Source organism: Oreochromis niloticus, linkage group LG3, assembly GCF_001858045.2.
Source record: "Oreochromis niloticus isolate F11D_XX linkage group LG3, O_niloticus_UMD_NMBU, whole genome shotgun sequence".
NCBI classification, from domain to species: domain Eukaryota; kingdom Metazoa; phylum Chordata; class Actinopteri; order Cichliformes; family Cichlidae; genus Oreochromis; species Oreochromis niloticus.
In genome coordinates, this window is record NC_031967.2 from 19,129,334 (window position 1) to 19,147,945 (window position 18,612).

Consider the following 18,612-nt stretch of genomic DNA (forward strand, 5'->3'; position numbering starts at 1 on the left):
TAGGTAGCTAAATGCTAAAAAATGGTCATTTTAGCCTAGTGCTAGGTGGTTGTGAGGCAATATAATGAGATCAAGTGATTTAGGTAATAACTTTTCAGCGCCTAAGATATGCCTGTGGACCAAGTCTGGTTCTCAGTATCTGATGGTCTAGGAAGAACTCGGAGAAAACCACATAAACTGATATTTTTTGTATTGCGATTCCCCTTAACATCATGTTCTTCTGCTGAAAGCCATCTTACTATATCATGTACTTTCTTAAGAGTCACTTCACGGACAGGTCATGACAATATCTTTAATAATTTGCTATTGTTATTCAGATTTCATGGTACCATAAAAAAATGAAACTATCTGTCCCAGATGCATCAAGACAGGCTCCAATGGTCATACTCCCACCACTATTTTTTCACAGATGGGATAAAGTTTCAATATTCATGTGGTGTCCTTTAAACCAAACAGTTCTATTTTGGTCTCATTCATCACAAGCCTTGTGATTGTTAGCAAACTGTAGACTTGGAGTGGTATGAATTAATGAAAAAAAGTATCTTTCTCTTTGCAAACCACGCGCAGTAGTGTTATTCAGTGTTCAGACGCTGAACTCGTAAACATTAATATTACCCAATGCGACGGCACTCTAGCAGAAGTTGTTAACATCAGTTTTTACATTGATTCCATAGGTTTACATACTTTTGCTACTGACATTTAGTTGCATTAACGAAATTCGATTCCTTTTAAAAATGTTTAGAATTCAGATCACATTTTTTTCTTTTCTCGTATTGATGTAAAAACAGTGCTTAACAAATTTAATACAAATAAACATGAGGTAAGTTATATATAACGTTTACTGCCCTAAATTAACAGTATTTAAACTAACAGTAATTATTGGTAATTGCCAAATAAAATTTTTTATTTTCTGTAATGTTAACCCACCAATATGCATAAGATCTTTAACCAAAGAGATGTTTTTAATACTAAAGTATGATTACAGCTGTTGTTCATGAATGTTCAAATGTACAATTTCACAAAAAAGCAGAACAAATTGTAACTCATCGTATTATTTTTTGATTAAGATGCCAAATTACAGTTATTCATTTGCATTCCTGAAGAGAAAAATTAACGGTTGAATGGTACTCCTGATTAATTTATGACTTCTTAAAGAAGTCCAGTAAAAACACGAATTCAGTTTATTTGCATGATACATAAAAATATATCTGTTTTTTAGGTTTAACAAGTTGCTGAATGATTTCTAGATTTTTTGTTGTTGTTTTTATGACTTCACTGTATGAAACAAGAAATACTGCATAATAGGATCTCATATTAATATACGGCATCACAAACTTTCTCCCGCACAGAAATATATCATGCGTGCATCACTGCACCACCCAAGCGCAACCGAGTCCTTCTGCTAAGAGGAAATTTAGCTTTATGTGTGATTACAATGAACTAAACAACTATGAAAATATATCAATTCCTGTGGCGGGCCCTGTAATTGCAGGCGGTCAGTGCTTGTGACAAAGTAACACTATACCTAAATAAATGACCGTGCGCTCATGCGTGTCGAAGTATAATGCTTTTGGTTCACTGACTGATGAGATCCATTACTCTTAAAATTAAGTTTAATGTTCTTGTAGGCAGCAGGTGATTTTGTCCGTCAGGGTGTATGCACATGCCCGGCTCTGCAACGATAAGCATAATCAAGAAATGATAGACATGAGCACAGATGAACACGTGCATGAATGTACACAACCACGTGTGTGTGTGTGAGCGTGCATAATGCAACCTGAGTGCTGCCATATCTTTATCAAAATAGGGTGTGAGTGTTGTTTATGAGGAAAGAAATAATGCAGCGGTGATATTCGAGCAGTGTTTAACTGGAGCATTAATGGAGACAGAGACATTGAACCAAAATGTATTATTCACCACTTAAAAGCACAGAGCATCTGCTTGAAGCAGTTTAAAGGCCCTGTCCAATTACACTGCTACTTAATATTTCACACACTGATGGGGAGGTGCATTACTTCAGGAGCTAATAGAAAGGAATCATATATTATGCACTCATTGGTGACCTTGACAGAGTCCTCGTAGGTCAAGCAAGGCCAAGCTGGAGTGTAGTGTGGTGTCGGTGTGAAAGGCGGTTGTTGTGGCGTCACATAGTTTCATCCAAACACACTTCTTTTATTTAGCTATAAATGTTCCCTCAGCTCTGCATTAGTATTTTACCGCTTTCCCTTTTCTTTTCTCTTTGGCAAACACACAGGCACACAGGAGTGATCCACGTTCTTTTGTCTCTGTTCCCAATCTCTGACGTTCCTTTTATTCAAGCCGACCTACAGTATTTCTGTTGGATGACAGAGCAGCAACAGCAAACAGATTGCAGCGCTAGGATATATCAGCTATCTCTAGGAATCTGACATTTATGGGTCTTGTTTTTCTCCCACATTTTTGCATAGACTCCTTTCAGCTTTCGCTGTCCTTGCATCACCCCTGACAGCTGTCAGGGAAAAAAAGTTTGAAGTTTTGACAGAGCTGTTGCTAGATTTGAAGAAAAGCTGGTCAGAAAAAAAAAGGTATCCTCATTCTATTATGTGGTGTTGACCAAATTTGTGCCCTCGGGGATACTGCAGGAGAAATGTGCATTTCCACTTGTACTTGACTGCACACCGCCTGAGGCAGACACCTATGTATACCTCCACTCTCAGCATCATCAGACCTGCAAACTGCCAAATAGCAACCAAAAGTCTGTGTACAGCTCTTAAGTATTTTTGCTGGAACAAGAGGTTTGTGTTTTTGTTTGATTCATTATCAGGTGAGACTGACAAAATGATGGATGGAATGGGATTGTTAAAAGTAACTGAGTGAGTTATTACAGCTTGTTTACACACACACAGGGCAGGACCACGCACCACTATCAATTGTTTAAATGCAAAGAGAAAAGATAAGCTTTAGAAATACCTGCTTTGCATTCTGCAGTAATATCATGCAAGTAAAAAAAAAAACAAACAAACTACATTTTGATATGAAAATAGGTTTATTTTTAAAACTTAATACTTTTTCTTGCACTTTTTGAGTACCATTAAGAGACCACTACTGAATTTAGGAATACAATATGAACTAAAATAATCTTGAATCTTGTATTAGTGTGTATTGTGTTATACCCAAGGTAGGCACATTAAATTACTTAAAAGATGCTTGCAAGCCCTTACCAGAGTGGAAATAATTGTGTCCGCTTACTCATGCAACAATTATGGTAATGTGCTGCTTTCCCATGGTTATGTTATTATCACCATGATTGAACTCTATGCGTGACTTTGCCTACATGAAGAGCTTTGTAGAGAAAAATAACCTGCTTCTGGTGCTGAAAAATGGTCTAAAAGGTGCAGGAGACTCAGCTGAATGGTAACTAATGTTAGCAAATGACTGAAAGATTCCCACTTTAGCTCGGTGTAGTATTAAGTTCATAATGTCCTCCAAACATTGCACATGAAAACAACAGTTTGCTTTAATTGTGTAGTAATGACTTTGAGGTAATTTATGGGTGATAGTGCACATTTACGTACATTTCCAAAACTATTTCCTACACTGTTTTCAGTAATGGTGATAATAACCATTACCTTTTAAATGCTGTTCAGATGTTCCACTCTGAAAGCCAAACTTATCCCCTCACGTTGTTTGGATCTAACTTAAGGAAAACCAGTGATAATCAAAATTGTTTTAAGAAATACAAACACCTCAGGTCCTTCCCACTCAGTGTGCCAGAAACAATAATAGGCCCACAGATATTGTTTGAGTCACATTTGACTTTTAAAAATTTAATTTTACATTAGGAGTGAAAGAAGGTTAGTATTACATCATTTGGTTCATTCTTACCATCAAAATAAACAATTGCTTATTGTGTTCAATGTGAAAATTGAACCTTAAATAAGGAGAAAACAATGTAATTGACTACAGTGTTATTATACTGAGCTACCATTCTTTTTGTTATATTTCTTAAAATTTGTTATAATATTTAAAGTGGTCTTGAGCAGTAATTCTCCAGGCTTTCTTCTTTTGAGGTTTTCTTTCAACACTATCTGACTGTTTATTAAGCTACTTAAGACTTGTGTATGAATCATTCTAAATAAAATTTAAAAACTCTTTAAAAACTATCTAACCATGAATAGTAGCTGAAAGTCATGTCCTGAAGGAACAGGTAAAAATAACGCAAAGACCTGACACAGGACCTGAGAGTTGATCTGTCTACTATTCACTGAAGCCTCATCCGAAGTGGTCTCAGTGGAAGGGTGGCTGTCAAGAAGTCATTCTAAAGGAAAGAAAACAGGGAGAAAAGCCTGAGGAATGCCACAATACAGAAGAACTGGACTAAAACTCAGCGGCAAAAGGTCTTACAGGTTGATGAATCCAAATAAGAAAGCTTTGGTTAAATCATTAGTGTATGTGGAGGAGGTCAGGAGAGCGTTACAATAGTTGGTGTCTCATTTATAAAACGATGAGGCAAAATTGATGAAATTATTAACAAAGAAATTTGGCATTAGATTTTGATCCACCATGCAGTACCATCATCAGTACATATGGTATGTACATTGGAACTCTATCAGTCATGGATTGGCCTCCCCAGAACTCAGACCTCAACATTATTGAAGCAGTGTGGGATCATTTTGAAGGGGGACCCAACAAAATGCAGCACAGATCCGAAGAAGAGCTTTGAATGAATTTCAAAATCCTACGTTGCCCTCTTCTCAAGTCGCAAGATTTTCCGAAAACTTGACATGGGACCCTGACCCGTGAGGTCACTGAGATTTAAACTTAGCCGAGATTTCTCAGTAGATACACACTGGTATCAATTTGACACTTGTAGGCGACTTCCTTCTCGAGTTATCGAATTCACAAGATTTGAATTGGACATCTGACCTTGACCTTGAAGTCGAGGTCACTGAGATTCAAAGTTGCACGTGATTTTCAGTAGGTACACCTATGGTATTCATTTAAAACTCCCCCATTGCTTTGTTATCTCATTCACAAACTTCGGTTTCCATGTCGCCTGCCTGGCAGCATGATGACAGTACCCCATGTGGCTAACAGAGTTCAGACTGTGTGACAATAAAGATGGTCAAACCAAATATTGACCTTCAAAACTGTTAGATTTCTATAAGCTTTTGTCTTTTGCCTTATGTGCTGTGTTTCCATGCTTGTCTGTACACATTTCTATCTTCCTAGCAATATATAAAGAAATGAGAAATTGCTTAAGACTTTTGTTTATACATTTCTGAGCTCAAATTAGATTATAAATCCAATTTGCAACAACAATTTCCTGATGAAGGCCACGATGTGTGGCAAACTTAATGGGAAAAAAGCAACACTAAAACATTGGCCTTCAAAAACACAGCAAACCATCCAGATTATTTCCTGATGTTCCTGAATACTAAATGTAGACATACAGATCTTCACAGATATTAGTATTAATGCAGTGCAGACATTAGGGTTACAAAATGTCCTCATCAACAGTTTTTAGAGATTTCACCATCAACTGATCAAATATTAAGAGCACTATGAGGACTGAGAGAGTAATTTGAATTTTCACCTCTACCCTTAGAGCTCTTCGTCTACTCCATAGCTGGGGAATTCTTACATTAGAGATGGGACAAGGTCACTGTTTTGCAAGGCATAGGCCGTGTTTTTGGCACTGAAGTCCAGAGCTAGGTCCCAAGTCAAGTCCAGGTCCTTTACTTAAAGTTTTGAGTCTTAAATCAGTTATTATGCACCCTTCACCCAATGTAACGCCATTTTGCATTTCAGGTCAGCCCTAATCACAAGGCCAGGGCACACCAGACAGTGGCACAGCAAAATTAATCCACTTATCTTAATGAAATATTTGGTTTAAAAGCTTATGGTCCTGTGAATTTTGCAGGGAGTCGGTACAACATTTAGCTCAATTCTTTCCCCGTAGAACAACATTACAAAATCGACTTATACACATAAAGTTGTATTATTGTAAATTTCCTTCAGTAGAACTATTTCTTCGGTTAAAAAAATGTTCCCCATCAGTGTTATATGGAGACTTTATATTCTGCTAAATATCATATAGTATAAAAATAATGTAGTGGCTATCCTGTGAGTACCACATATCTTAAAATAAAGAGATGAGCTCAGAAACATAAGACTACAAAAAAGAGGAACTTGAATATATTTATGCTGAAATGGGTGACATGGTTAACTGTCAGTTTCTACAGGGCCAGAAAACGTTTTCTATCAGCCAATTGTCAGTAAACTTGTTGGCTTTGTCACCTTTGGGACAATAAATCTCTAGAATTTATTCAACAATGAGTTTTTATCACAATCACTTACTTGCAGCAGTTTAAAGTACAACAGCTTTAAAAACATTTAAACATTCTATATGGAGCAGCACGGTTAAAATACATTAACTCTGGCTCTTCTCTCAAACATCAGCACTATCACAACAGCTCCCTGTTAGTCTTCACACTTCCAAGTCTGAGACTGACCAAAGTTAACTTTTCTTAAACAGTGGCTCATTTTGCCACCTGTTATAGTCAAGATGGACAATCATTAAGTCAAGTCATCAAACAGAAATCTGACACAAGTCCTTCAAAGTCAAGAAGAAAGTATTTCTTTTAAGTTGTTGCCATTGTTGGCTGTCAGATGATTCAGATTTTTGCCCTCTGCGGCACACTGACTCGAAAATTCCCTTCTACTCTCAGCTGGAACACAGTGCCAGTTGTCACCTTCGCTGTGAGTTTCATTCCCTCTAATCAACCACACCTGGCGATACACCTGGCACTTTTGTCATTAGCTGAATTCCCTGATTGCACCGAGCTGCTGGCCTCCCTGCGTTTGATTCAGGTCTTTTGTTCAGCCGAGCACACACAGGATTAGATACAGTTAGAGATTAACTAAATGTTCGGCTTAAATCAAACCAAGGCGGTGTTGCAAATCCATTTTCTTCTTTATAAGAAGTCTTCAAATTGGTCAAACCTGCAATTTCCTCCCTCATTTTCTTAATTTGAATGTAAATTTAGAGACGTGTATTGTGTGGGCGCAGTTAGGGGCAAATTAACTTCGGAGCTAACTCACTTACGGATCTCATTAAGGCAGAGCTGCCTGAGCAAGCTGGTGTATACCAGCTTCTTCCCACCTTCTCTTTTTTCCCCCCCTTTCCTCCTCAGTATTTGCTCCAGTCCTCTCCAAAAGGTGTCTTCTTTGTTGCCATTAGACCTAGGGAGTAGGGTGACTTTACTTGAGAAAAGCTCGGAAAGAAGTTAGCTGCAAAAGAGGCCTTGGGGAGGAGGAGGGAGGGAATAACAATCATGAAATGCTGCTGTGTCTTAAGAGGGCTTCCCACTGAGAGAGAAGAGAATGAAAGGCACGCTCATTCTTCCTCACACTCCTTGACATCCAGGAGTGAAAGAAGTAGGGGAGTGAGTAGGAGGGGAAGGAGGGCAAAAGGAGAGAGTGTTTTGGGAAGAAAATTTTGTGCCCTGTGCCCTCATCAACAGGCCTCCTTACCCACTGGGGTCCAACAGCTCCGTTGACACCATGAATAATTCCCAATGTCCTCTGGCCCTAGCAGTGACCTGAAAAGAAGATATAATTAATGCATAGACCTCGCACTCAACAGTCACAGATGAGAAGGACAAGATCCAGATTTGGATTATTAGATAATATTGTAAGAAAAACTTACATTGGCAGCTGCTTCTTTGTCTCAGCTGTAATGCGTGCAGTACTTCCACAAAAAAGCCATTGTTTGGTATGCACACCGGTAAGTGCTTGCATAGGCACACTGCGGCGGTTAGTTTAACGTGCCCAATGTCATACAGATATCCAGCAATGTCAAGATTTGTATTTCTCTGTGTTTCCAATTTCATGAGACAGTGATGCGTGACAGCGGTGACAAAAACTCCAAGGTGCTGCTGCACTGCCCAGGTATTCACTGAGCAGTGCTGACATAGCTGCTGAATTTTTTTTTTTTTCCTTCCTGTTTTACTTTTTCGCAAAAGCTCTCACAAATTAGATTTAGCCTGTCATCTGAGTGCGAAGCTCGAAATTTTATACGGGTCATCTTAAACTGGAGTGGAACTCCTCAAAGTTCAGGGTGAGAAGCGAGTGTCTTCTGTTCTCGTTAGTTCATTATTAATAATAATCTAATCTAATTAAATGCAAAACACATTGTGATTCCTGACCTACCAATGTCACGTACTGCTGCTATCAAATATTTATAGACATTAGTCAACATTCATTAGTGAAATGAAAAGATCTACTATGTCATTTGACCTGCACGACCTTTGACCTTCCTCAGTTCAACTACAGGGATAATTCTTTTCTTCTACGCTGTCTCAGCACTGATCACCCATCTTCTACAACCACCAGGTGAAAACAGTCCCTTTTTTTCCTCGCTCCATTTCATTTGTTATTATGTTAATTAGATTTTCCTTCCAAAGTCAGCTTTGTATCGGGTATGTCTGTCGGTGATTAGCTTCCCTCCCATTCTGAGCTGTGAGTTGAATGCGGTATCGGGCTGCAAAACAGTCAGTCTAGGAAATACGTGCAGTCCAGCCTCCCCCCAAAAGGTTTGCCCTTGCACGTATACTGAAATAAGAAAATTTCACTGATGTTTGAATTATAGCTGGCCCATATCTGTGAAGAGAGATCGGGGTTATATTTTCCTTCGATATGTTTTTTCTTTCAACCCTCATGCATGCAAATGATGGTCCGTTTGAAACATGCTGGGAAGAAAAAAAATAAAAGAGGCACTCATTTATATGTTCATTTAACTGCTGAACTCTGACAGTGCAGCTGGTTTGCCCAAGAGAGTCTCGGAGTCTATTTGATGATGTTTTGAAATGTATTCACTCAAATTAAATGCTGTGCTAGTTTTAAAACTTTGGAGGTAGTAAAAGGATTTTTCAAAATAGGCATCTTTCCAATCAGTCCACGTAGCAGCTCTTAAAAATGTACCATCAAATGACAATTTATCCTATTAAAGGGCACTCCACCAATAAAGGTGAATAAAGGTCAGGTCACTTATCATGCTAAGTGCCACTCAGCCTGTGAAATGAGTCTTTTCAAAGTTTAAAAAGGAATAAAACAATGGTGTCATTAGGGTTATCTCAGCATTCGCTTGGAGACTTAGACTTTATACAGGGTTTTTAAACAGGGGTGTTTACTATGCATGAAAGGAGCGACGTCTATAAAGAGATCGCTCATAAATGTGCTGAATAGGTTTGGGGCAAGCTGTTTGTTCATTTTTATAGTCCACTTTAGGGATGATTTTCTAGTTGTTTGTAGAAAAATATTAGAAGAGAAAACCTGAAGGAAACAATTAAAATTGAGCACATTTTAAATGTATGACTTTCAGTGTTAGCTAAACAAATATTTAGCATGTTACTTTGGAAGCTATATGATACCATTAATCCTGCTCCTTCTTAATGAAATAATATTTTAAATGGCACTGAAATGTTCGGCACTTTTTGCATCTGTAAAACGTTGCAAACACACATAATATCAGATGACGTGTGTAGAGTTTGGCTAACATTAACAGTGCTAGCAGCAGTAGTCTTGGTTTCTCCCATGCTAGCATCCTAGTGCGGATGCTAGCACCTGGGCTCAGCACTCCAGTTAGCCGGTTAGCAGCTGTCATGGCTGTGGGTTGCATTGTAATATCTTTGTAACTGCCATTGTGCATTATATTAAAATAAGAATAATGTGTTGAAATGTTTAACTGGTTGACTGGTTCTGGTGCCGGTTAGCAAACATTTAAAGTCTAGTCGACTAGACAAGTCCCATTGTAGTTCAAATTATACCAGCCCATGATATTTCAGCAGTTTTGAACTACATGTAAAGTCTTCAGTGATCAGAAAAAGAAGAAGAAGAAGAAATAAAGAATATATCTGCAGGCTGCATCTTAAAACCTGGCTGCTGCCTAAAAAAGTTAGGTAATGTAGTAACTTTTGCAACTACCTTAAACAAAGAGGGACATCCAGGGATGAACTGTTAACCTTAATTTGTCCTCTTTGTGCAGAAAAGACAGGCAGCTGTGTGCCTATAGACGTTATTGCTCCGCCACTTGCAGGCAATCCAGATGCTAGAAAGCTGTCGAAACTGGCTTGATCCAGGTTTGGGGTTAATTAAACTTGCAAACCCTGCGGCTTCCAAGGCCAGAACTGAAGAGGACACAAGCTCGAGGTCAGCAGGACCTTGTTAGGTGGAGCACGGGCTTGACATAACAGCGATGGGAAATGGTTTGCAAGGTTCAGAGAAGGGGCAGAATGAGTAGGCCAGAGCTACACTCTGGGAAGGTGAAAAATAAAAGTGTTTTAGCGGAGCTGACGACTAGGTCGCATCGCAAGACAGATGATTGCCAGCGACCCCCTCCTTTCAAGCCGAATGTCGGTGAGAGAAGCATGTTGGATGAGCAGCTGTACGGGAGCTTTCTGCTTCCTGCCAGCTTGTTCAGCAAGGTGACCTTAAACTAGTTTGGCAGTGGTCCCAAGGCTCAAGCTGTGAATCTCACAGGAGGGTTTAGTGGCAACAGAAATCACTCTGCCACTCTTGCCAACAATTATGAGGGCCATGTCTGTGAACTCACCACAGTTTTTACTGTCCACAGCCTCTCAGCAAAAATGAAAGAATACAACCGAGTGACAGCGAGAAATTATACCTTTGGTTTAATCTTCGTTTTGGCTGGTGGAAGATTTCGCCAGCATCTACAGCATGTTTTATCACATCACGGGCCATTCCAAGCCTGAAATAAATCATTGTTAAACAAGGGACAGGTGCCTGCAAATTCAAGTGTCATGTGGAAATATATCAGCTAATTTTCACAGTCATGTGCCTGTTAAAACTTTTCAAGTGACTTTGTTTGATATACAGTTTCCGTGCAATGGCTTAACATCTGCACCACTGTTGCAACTGTGTGGTTTTCTCACCTGAAGATCAAGAGGTGTTTCTCTCCTGAGTTGTCTCATTATCACTCGGTACAGGAATATGGGTATGAAGCGACATACTGTATAGTGGCAGACATTACCATAGACTAATAGGTCTCTTCTGACATTTCTATGTAATTTCTGGCATGGGGCCATGACTACTGCGAGAATAACGACTAAAAAGTGAGCCTCTGGGACACAGAGCCGATCAGTGCATCACTATGTATCAAGGACCCCTGTCTCAAGGGTGCCCTATTTTTCTCTAGCAGAAAGGTCTTTGTGTTCCAAGTCTCACTTAACACACTGCAGCTCTTATATTTCCCCAGGAAGACTCTCTACAATAACTACAGCTAGTCACAGTTAGATATTCTACCATTGTATCATTATCACTTTGGGTTGAGTTGTGTCTGTGTGCATTTGTACACTTTATTTTAGTGATACACTAATGAAAATCTGGGAAGTCCTGGGAAGCTACAGTAAGACAAACCTGCCGGTTGTTAGGCTCTTGTTCCATAGTGATCTCATAAAAGCACAATATCCTAAAAATGCAGCTGAAATATATAAATTAAAAGGTTTATTTAGTCAAAAAAATTAATATGAAGGGAAAATATGATTGGTATGAACTGAATATATACCAAGCAGGTTAATTTAAATTGATCAGATTTGCCTAAATTTAATATTTTACACTGTACATATGTAACAAAATTGCATTGAAAATTTACATGAAATCAAATTTGCTTGAAGTGAGTATTTTGGACACACACACAGATACATTTTTTTGTGTGTATACATGCTTTGGTCACACAAACACAGTTAATGATACCGATACAATGTAATGTAATTCTACAAGAATAAGTCACTGTCAGTGTCCCAGGTTCTGTACCAGCCTGGGTGTTTGTAGGAGTTCAGGTCTGGTTCAGCAACATTTGGTCATCTATCAAAGTTAATGCTGACAGCATCTTGGTTTGAGTGTATATGAAAGATCAGTAGTGTCTAAATTTTCCACTGGACTTTAGATCTACTGCAAACACAAGATGTAATTGTCAATAGTGATGCTAAAACATCAGTTCTCAAACCTGATGTTTTTTTGTATTTACTCTTTTATTTGCTGTAACGTGTGAACGGACGTTCAGGAAGAGCACCCAGCATAAAACTAAAACTGTGGTGACCCCTTGCGACAAAGGATCAGCTAAAAGTAGTTTAGCATTAATAATTTTGTTTTAAATATCGGATTTTCCTGAAATTGTGCCATCAACACTCAGACAGTTTGTCCTTCTATTTCATTTTGGGCAACATAAGAAAAAATTCACATATTCAGTTTTCATTCATGAAACATTCACTGTCACTGTGCTGAATCTGAGAATTTGTGTGTGCAGAATATCAGCAGAAGTGTTTCTTTGGAAGATTAAAAAGGTTACCTCTAATCATAATATTAAATCAAACGGCTATTACGTTCATGTTGACTAAAATACAATAAACTGGTGCCTGAGAGGTGAAAAACACACATCATAATGTTTCATACTGAACGAATGAATTTAAATGAATTCATTTCTACACATTTACAGTTTTATTGCATACATAAAATGTAATTAAAGAGTACAAACAATAAAAAAAACATTGAAGGATAAAATGTGCATTAAGGAACACAATAAATAAAGCCAATATACAGATACAGTTAATTAAGGACAAAACATCCAGCTACGAGAAGCAAATCAATATAAGCAGGTACAGACAGAAGCTATGCGGTCTGAACGCAGCAGCAGAAGATATCACAGTATTTAGAGTTTACTTAGCTAACAGTCAATAAATCAGTGGTTCTCAAAATCCAGGGGCCCTGACATTCGGGAGGAGCTTTCTTTATACCTAACCTTTTGTTGCCTCTGCTGCTGTGTGAGACAGACAGGCGAGCAGAGGCAGCATTGATTGCTCGCCATGCCAGAAGGCTGCGCGCTGTCCACACAAAAAGAAGGCTGCGGAGCTTGCATACTAAAGGGTGTTGCTCAGCCCTGCCCACTCCCGGAGTTTCTTCACAACTACACACAAGTTGGAGATTGTTAGAAGATGTTTTACTCTTTTTGTTTTCCCCTCGTTTTTACAGAAATATTCAGGGCATGTCGAACAGCATTCCCAGCCAGAGGCCCGGAAGTGTTGACGATGCTTGCGGTCTGAGCTCTGTTTTGTGTTGCCTGTTTCTTCGTGTCACATCACATCACATCGAACCACTGGATGTTTTAAGGCTCTGTTCCTGATTTCACTGAAATGACTGAATGAAGCACCGACCCAATATCAGTCTCATTGCATTTGTTCCTCGTTGCTTTTTTTTATTTTTTTGCACATTCTCTTTTCTTTCTGTTGTCTTGGTTCCTCTTGGACTGCTGTCCCAATTCCCGATTGCTCCTGTTACCTGCCTGTCTGCTTTGCTTATCAACCTGCCTGTGAGCCTTTGTTTTTCCCTAAAAAGGAAAAAGAAGCTGGTAATTCCTCCTGCTCTTATCACAAAGTTTCCCATTTAAGCGTACTCATTGTTTAATATTAATGCTCTACTGTATATGGTGGTGGTATAGTGCTGAAGTGGTTTATATTAATATGTGAAATCATATAAATGTCTCAGATCCAGACTCCCGTGTTTGCAAATGTGGCGAGGAAGACATTAATAATGCCGAAAACACAATCCACAGACAAACTCCAATGCTCCTACTAATAATAAAGTTTAAGTTACTAACTTCCAGTCAGTGTCGGTGAAAAGTGGCCACTGTTACCTTTGCTGGATTAAGTCTTGTGCATCCAAACTCAACCACATTTTGTCTGGTTTGACGTGCACAGGTGTGCAGCTGCGTGCGTCGTGATTGTTCAGCATTGACGTGGATTTGTTTGTGAAGAGAGGAAGTTTGAACTGCTACACAGGAATTATCCTCTTCCACTCTGTTTGGCTTTCCATCCTAATGTGACCTTTAGGAGAATTCCCCATTAGCCAAAGGGAGGCACAGAGCACATTTTGTACAAAGGCCACTGTGAACGAAATGTAGCACCTACAGGGAGCCAAGGTGTCGCAGGAACCTCACTACAGACACCTTAAACAGTGAGATTGCTGCGATTGATTTCCATAGAAAACATTCATGGCTCTTGCACCCCACCTTTATGCTGAATGAGACTGACTTTGCAAGATCCGCTCATATATTTGCAACGACTTTACCGCAGGACGCGAAATTCTGCACTCATAACTGTTGCATTACCTCCTTTCTACTATTTGTTTGCATAGTAGCCTATCCTCACATTAAAGAATAAGTGAAAACATTTGTGCTGATGTAAAAACATGTTTTGTTATGTTCTCTTAATTCAAATTTTTTTTCTTAAATCCACAATCTCGTAGAGGCAATAAAGTGGAAGGTCATTTTGCTTTAACACATCTTCACCGCAGCTGAAAAGTCTTTGCCAGAAGTAGAGATAAGCAAAACAAGCCCGTTTTTATAATTCAAGGTAATAGCTTTTTCACTTCATTTACATCAGAAAACAACAGTTAAGCAGGGAGTGTGTGTGCCAGTATTTTTCGGGGGGTGGGTGCGAGTCGTTTCAGAGTGCGTGCATGTTTCTGAAAAAAATCCACTTAGAAAATAGAGGCGAGAGAAATAATTAAAACTTGAAGGAAAATTGCCATTATCATTGTTGTTTTTCTTCTTGGTGTTTTTTTTTCCTGTTATGTTGTTTGGCAGTCAGAAGCTGCCTTGCTAAGCGTAAAGCAGATGAATGGGGTCTCTTTTTTTATGGTTTTTTTTTTTTCAAAAACAAGCAAAGTGTTAACAGCAGCAGATAGATGGGGAGAGAGTGCACTGGTGTTTGGGGAAAATGAATGCCACTGTAAGTAGTAACTGATGAGGTGTCTACGTTTAGTAAAAAAGTGCGAAGTCTGTTTGATGTGTCCAAGAAATAATAAATCCAATTATACAGCACCTGCAAAGTTTTGTCATGATGTGAAACATGAAAAGCACAACACTGTGCTTCCATGATATACAGGGTGTATTTTAAGCTTTGCTACCTACACTACATTGGTAAAAGTATTCACACGTTTATGAAGCACAGCATTTAATATGATGTCGGACCACCCTTCGGAGCTACTAAACTTCAGCTCTTCTGGGAAGGCTTTCCACAAGGTTTTGGAGTGTTTATCGCAATTTTTGATTGTTCTTCCAGGGCACATTTGTGACGTCAGACACTGATGTTGGAGGAAAAGGCCTGGCTCACAGTCTCCACTCTAATTCACCCCAAAGGTGTTCTGTCAGGTTGAGGTCAGGACTCTGTGCAGGCCAGTCAAGTATTTCCACACCAAACTCACTCGTCCATGTTTTTATGGACCTTGCTTTGTGCATTATTGTGCAGTCATGTTGTAACAGTAAGGGGCCATCCCCAAAATTTCTCGGTATGCTGAAGCGTTAAGTTCCTTTCACTGGAACAAAGGGGGAGGAGCCCAACTGCTGAAAAGCAACCAGACTCCATGAGCCACCCTCAACCAAACTTAACACTTGGCACAATGCAAGTATCATCACCTAGCAACAAACCCGGACTCGTCCTGGTTACATCGTCCAATCTCGTTAAGTTTGATGAACAGAATACCTCCTGCATCCTCTACTGCATTGGCTTTAATATTTTGCATTGTGGCCTCACAGATTACTCATGTTAACAAGACTCTATACTCATTATCCAGTTTATACTTGTTTGTTTCTTTGGATGAAAACTTTCTAATGTCTTAAAACTTGCTAACATAGCTCTTTTTTCTTTTTTACAGGAGTGGGTATACGTATAGTGGAAAGTTAGGGTCATGGTAGGTTCATAACCCCCTATATATAACATTGTAGGTTTTATTGTAATATTTCATTTTTAAATTCTACAGTACTTACCAAACTTATTAGACCACCATGAACAAGTCATAATCAAGAAATCACAAATATTTTGGAATTCTGTCAAACACTTGTTTAAAACAGTCTAATATTATTAGTTAGTTAGTCAAAAGTAACTTCACATTATTATACCAAAATTTGAGCCAGCACACTGGACTTCTCTAAAAAGTCAAAAATTAATCAAGCATAACATCCAACCACCAAAACTTTATTTTTATTCAGGAATGCAACTAAAAAACTGTCGTTTGGCATTTTAATCAAAAATAATAACATACTTTTTTGTAAAACAGAAAATTTGAAAATTCATGGATAACAACAATAATTATATTTTAGCAATAAAAAAAAATCTATTTAATTAAAGTGCTTGTGAAGACTGTTGATTAAACATTTCAGGAATTTAAAAATGATTTAGGATTTAAGGTGGCATAACCTTAGATTGTATGTTGGCCTTATAAATTTGTGCACGCTGTACATTATAATGTTTTGTTGTGACCTTTACCTAACGGACCCACAGATGTGAAATCTACTGCTGCAGAAATCTTGAGGCAGATACTCAAAGTCAAAGGTGATTTTGAAACCAGCTTAACTGATGGATGTAAGTCGAGTTTACTCGAGTTTACTTACTTACTGTGGTAGGTAAGTAAGGTAGGCAAGGTAGGCAAGATTAGGAGGGTAATGAGGGACCCCACTCTGGTTTTTAAGTCACTAAACTAACTTGGTTGCTTTAGGGTTGATATATTTTTTATATGCATCGTGTTTTTTAAGAGTGATGCATGAACTGGATGTGCTACATTTTCCTGCTTTTGTCAGCTTAAACTTCAGTCTCCCTTTGTACTTGAATCACCTTAATCAAAGACTATTGTCAAATGCACAATGGCAGTCACAGACATTCACACATAAACACGTCCTAACACCTGCTCATTATCATGTAGACTTCATCTAAAATGGAACCACTTTAGCTACATCAGAACACGGTGTTAAGCAGTGGTGTGAATGTGCATGCCTCTGTACTTTTAAGAGGTACTCGCATGGAGCTGTGACTGGAATAGGTGTGTGATTGGATAACCTGTTCCAGTCAGACGGGGGGGAGAATAGAAAAAAGAAAAAGGGGGGAAAACGAGAAAGTATGCTGGCTGGAGAAAGAGGAAAAAGTTAAAGAAGTAAAAAGTAGATCTGATGTTTCAAGGCCATGTTTGACCATGCTGAGCACATAATATATGCATCCAATTTTTACATATATAATTTATTTGCATAAGATCTGTAGAGGTTTGTAGGGCCTTTACCTTACAATATAAAGTGCCTTGAGACGACTGCTGTTGTGATATAAGTTGATATACAGTGAATCTATGAACCAGCCAGGGGTTTTCCCATAATAATGCATAACCATGTATAACACGACTTTTTTGGAGCTGTATTAGTGACATGCTTTTTTTTTGTTATTGTTATAAATTTGAGTTTTTCATAGGCTATGCTAAAATTAGCAATAGTGTAAACACATAGCTTTTCTTTCTCCTCGCTACTTGCATGGATGATGCCGAAAGACACAGAAGAGCATCTATTTTTTGAATGCAAAAAGGTGCAATCCCATGGAGGGGGACAGTAAGATTTCCTGAAGATTTCCACATTTATTGCTTTTGTTTTTTTACCAAGACCCTTTATAAATGTAAAGCAAAAGTGAGCAGCACTCCTTGTTTTTGACATTAAGAATATATACAATATAAGAGAACTGATCAAAAATGTGGAACACAGATATTTACAGTGCAGTTGATAAATGGTGACATTTTTATGACGACAACATGCGTCTGTATGCATGGTGTGAAGCATGCACAGTCTCACATGCTCATTTGTTTTCTATGTTAGGACTCAACAATGCCTGGTTGGTTTGTTGCATTTATAAATTGCTTGTAGATCTTTCCAGGGTTTAAACTGTAATGCACATTGATAGGTTTAAGAATTTACCTCAGAGTTTATGCATGTACTGCAATACTGGATATAGGCTTTGATAATAAATGTTTATGTTGACCTCAAATTCTTCTAGCTCTCCATTTTATTCTTGACTTATTTCTTGTTTGCACACCGAGGGTCGGAGGAAGAGGATTTTTCAGCCCTGTGCACAATACAAGCACAGTCTGGATTCTTGATCTTTCAAAGAGGAGGAAAGAGGAGGAAAGAGGAGATCAAGTAGCTTTCCTGTGGTGTTTTAACATATACCTCTACTTCAGAAGAATAAGTAAAAGAAAAACGAGTGCAAGATTCGGTTACAGTCCTGATAAAATATAAATTAATTTTAAGGATGTGTACTATAGTCGTAGTCTGTGTTTACAATTGCATTACAGTGTATTTCATATGAGTAATGCAATGTTTTTTCCTTATCTGATAAAACCAGCTCTTTCATTTACCATACATGTTTATTTATTTGTTTCATTTGATTTATTTTGCTCACCTACATACGCCCGGCTCTCTCGCTGGGTCATATTTGCATTCAGCCTCAGATGCTATGTCGTACATCCGAGGTGCAATAGAAGCCTTTAACTGTGCTGCTATCTGGAGCAAGATTACATACAGTGAGTGAAGGTGTGAGACATGCCCTTAATCTATGTTAATATTAAAAGCCTGATAAATGTGAGAAGGGTCTCAAATGGGAGTTGGGATGATTAATACTGTTTTATTTATGGCAGTCATATTCTGTGGTGTCTGAAATATTGTCCCGTGTAGATCACGCCAGCGAAAGATGAAAAGCAGGGCGGCTGATCCAGTTACTTCAGTAGCTGTGCTTTAGCATTTTTCGT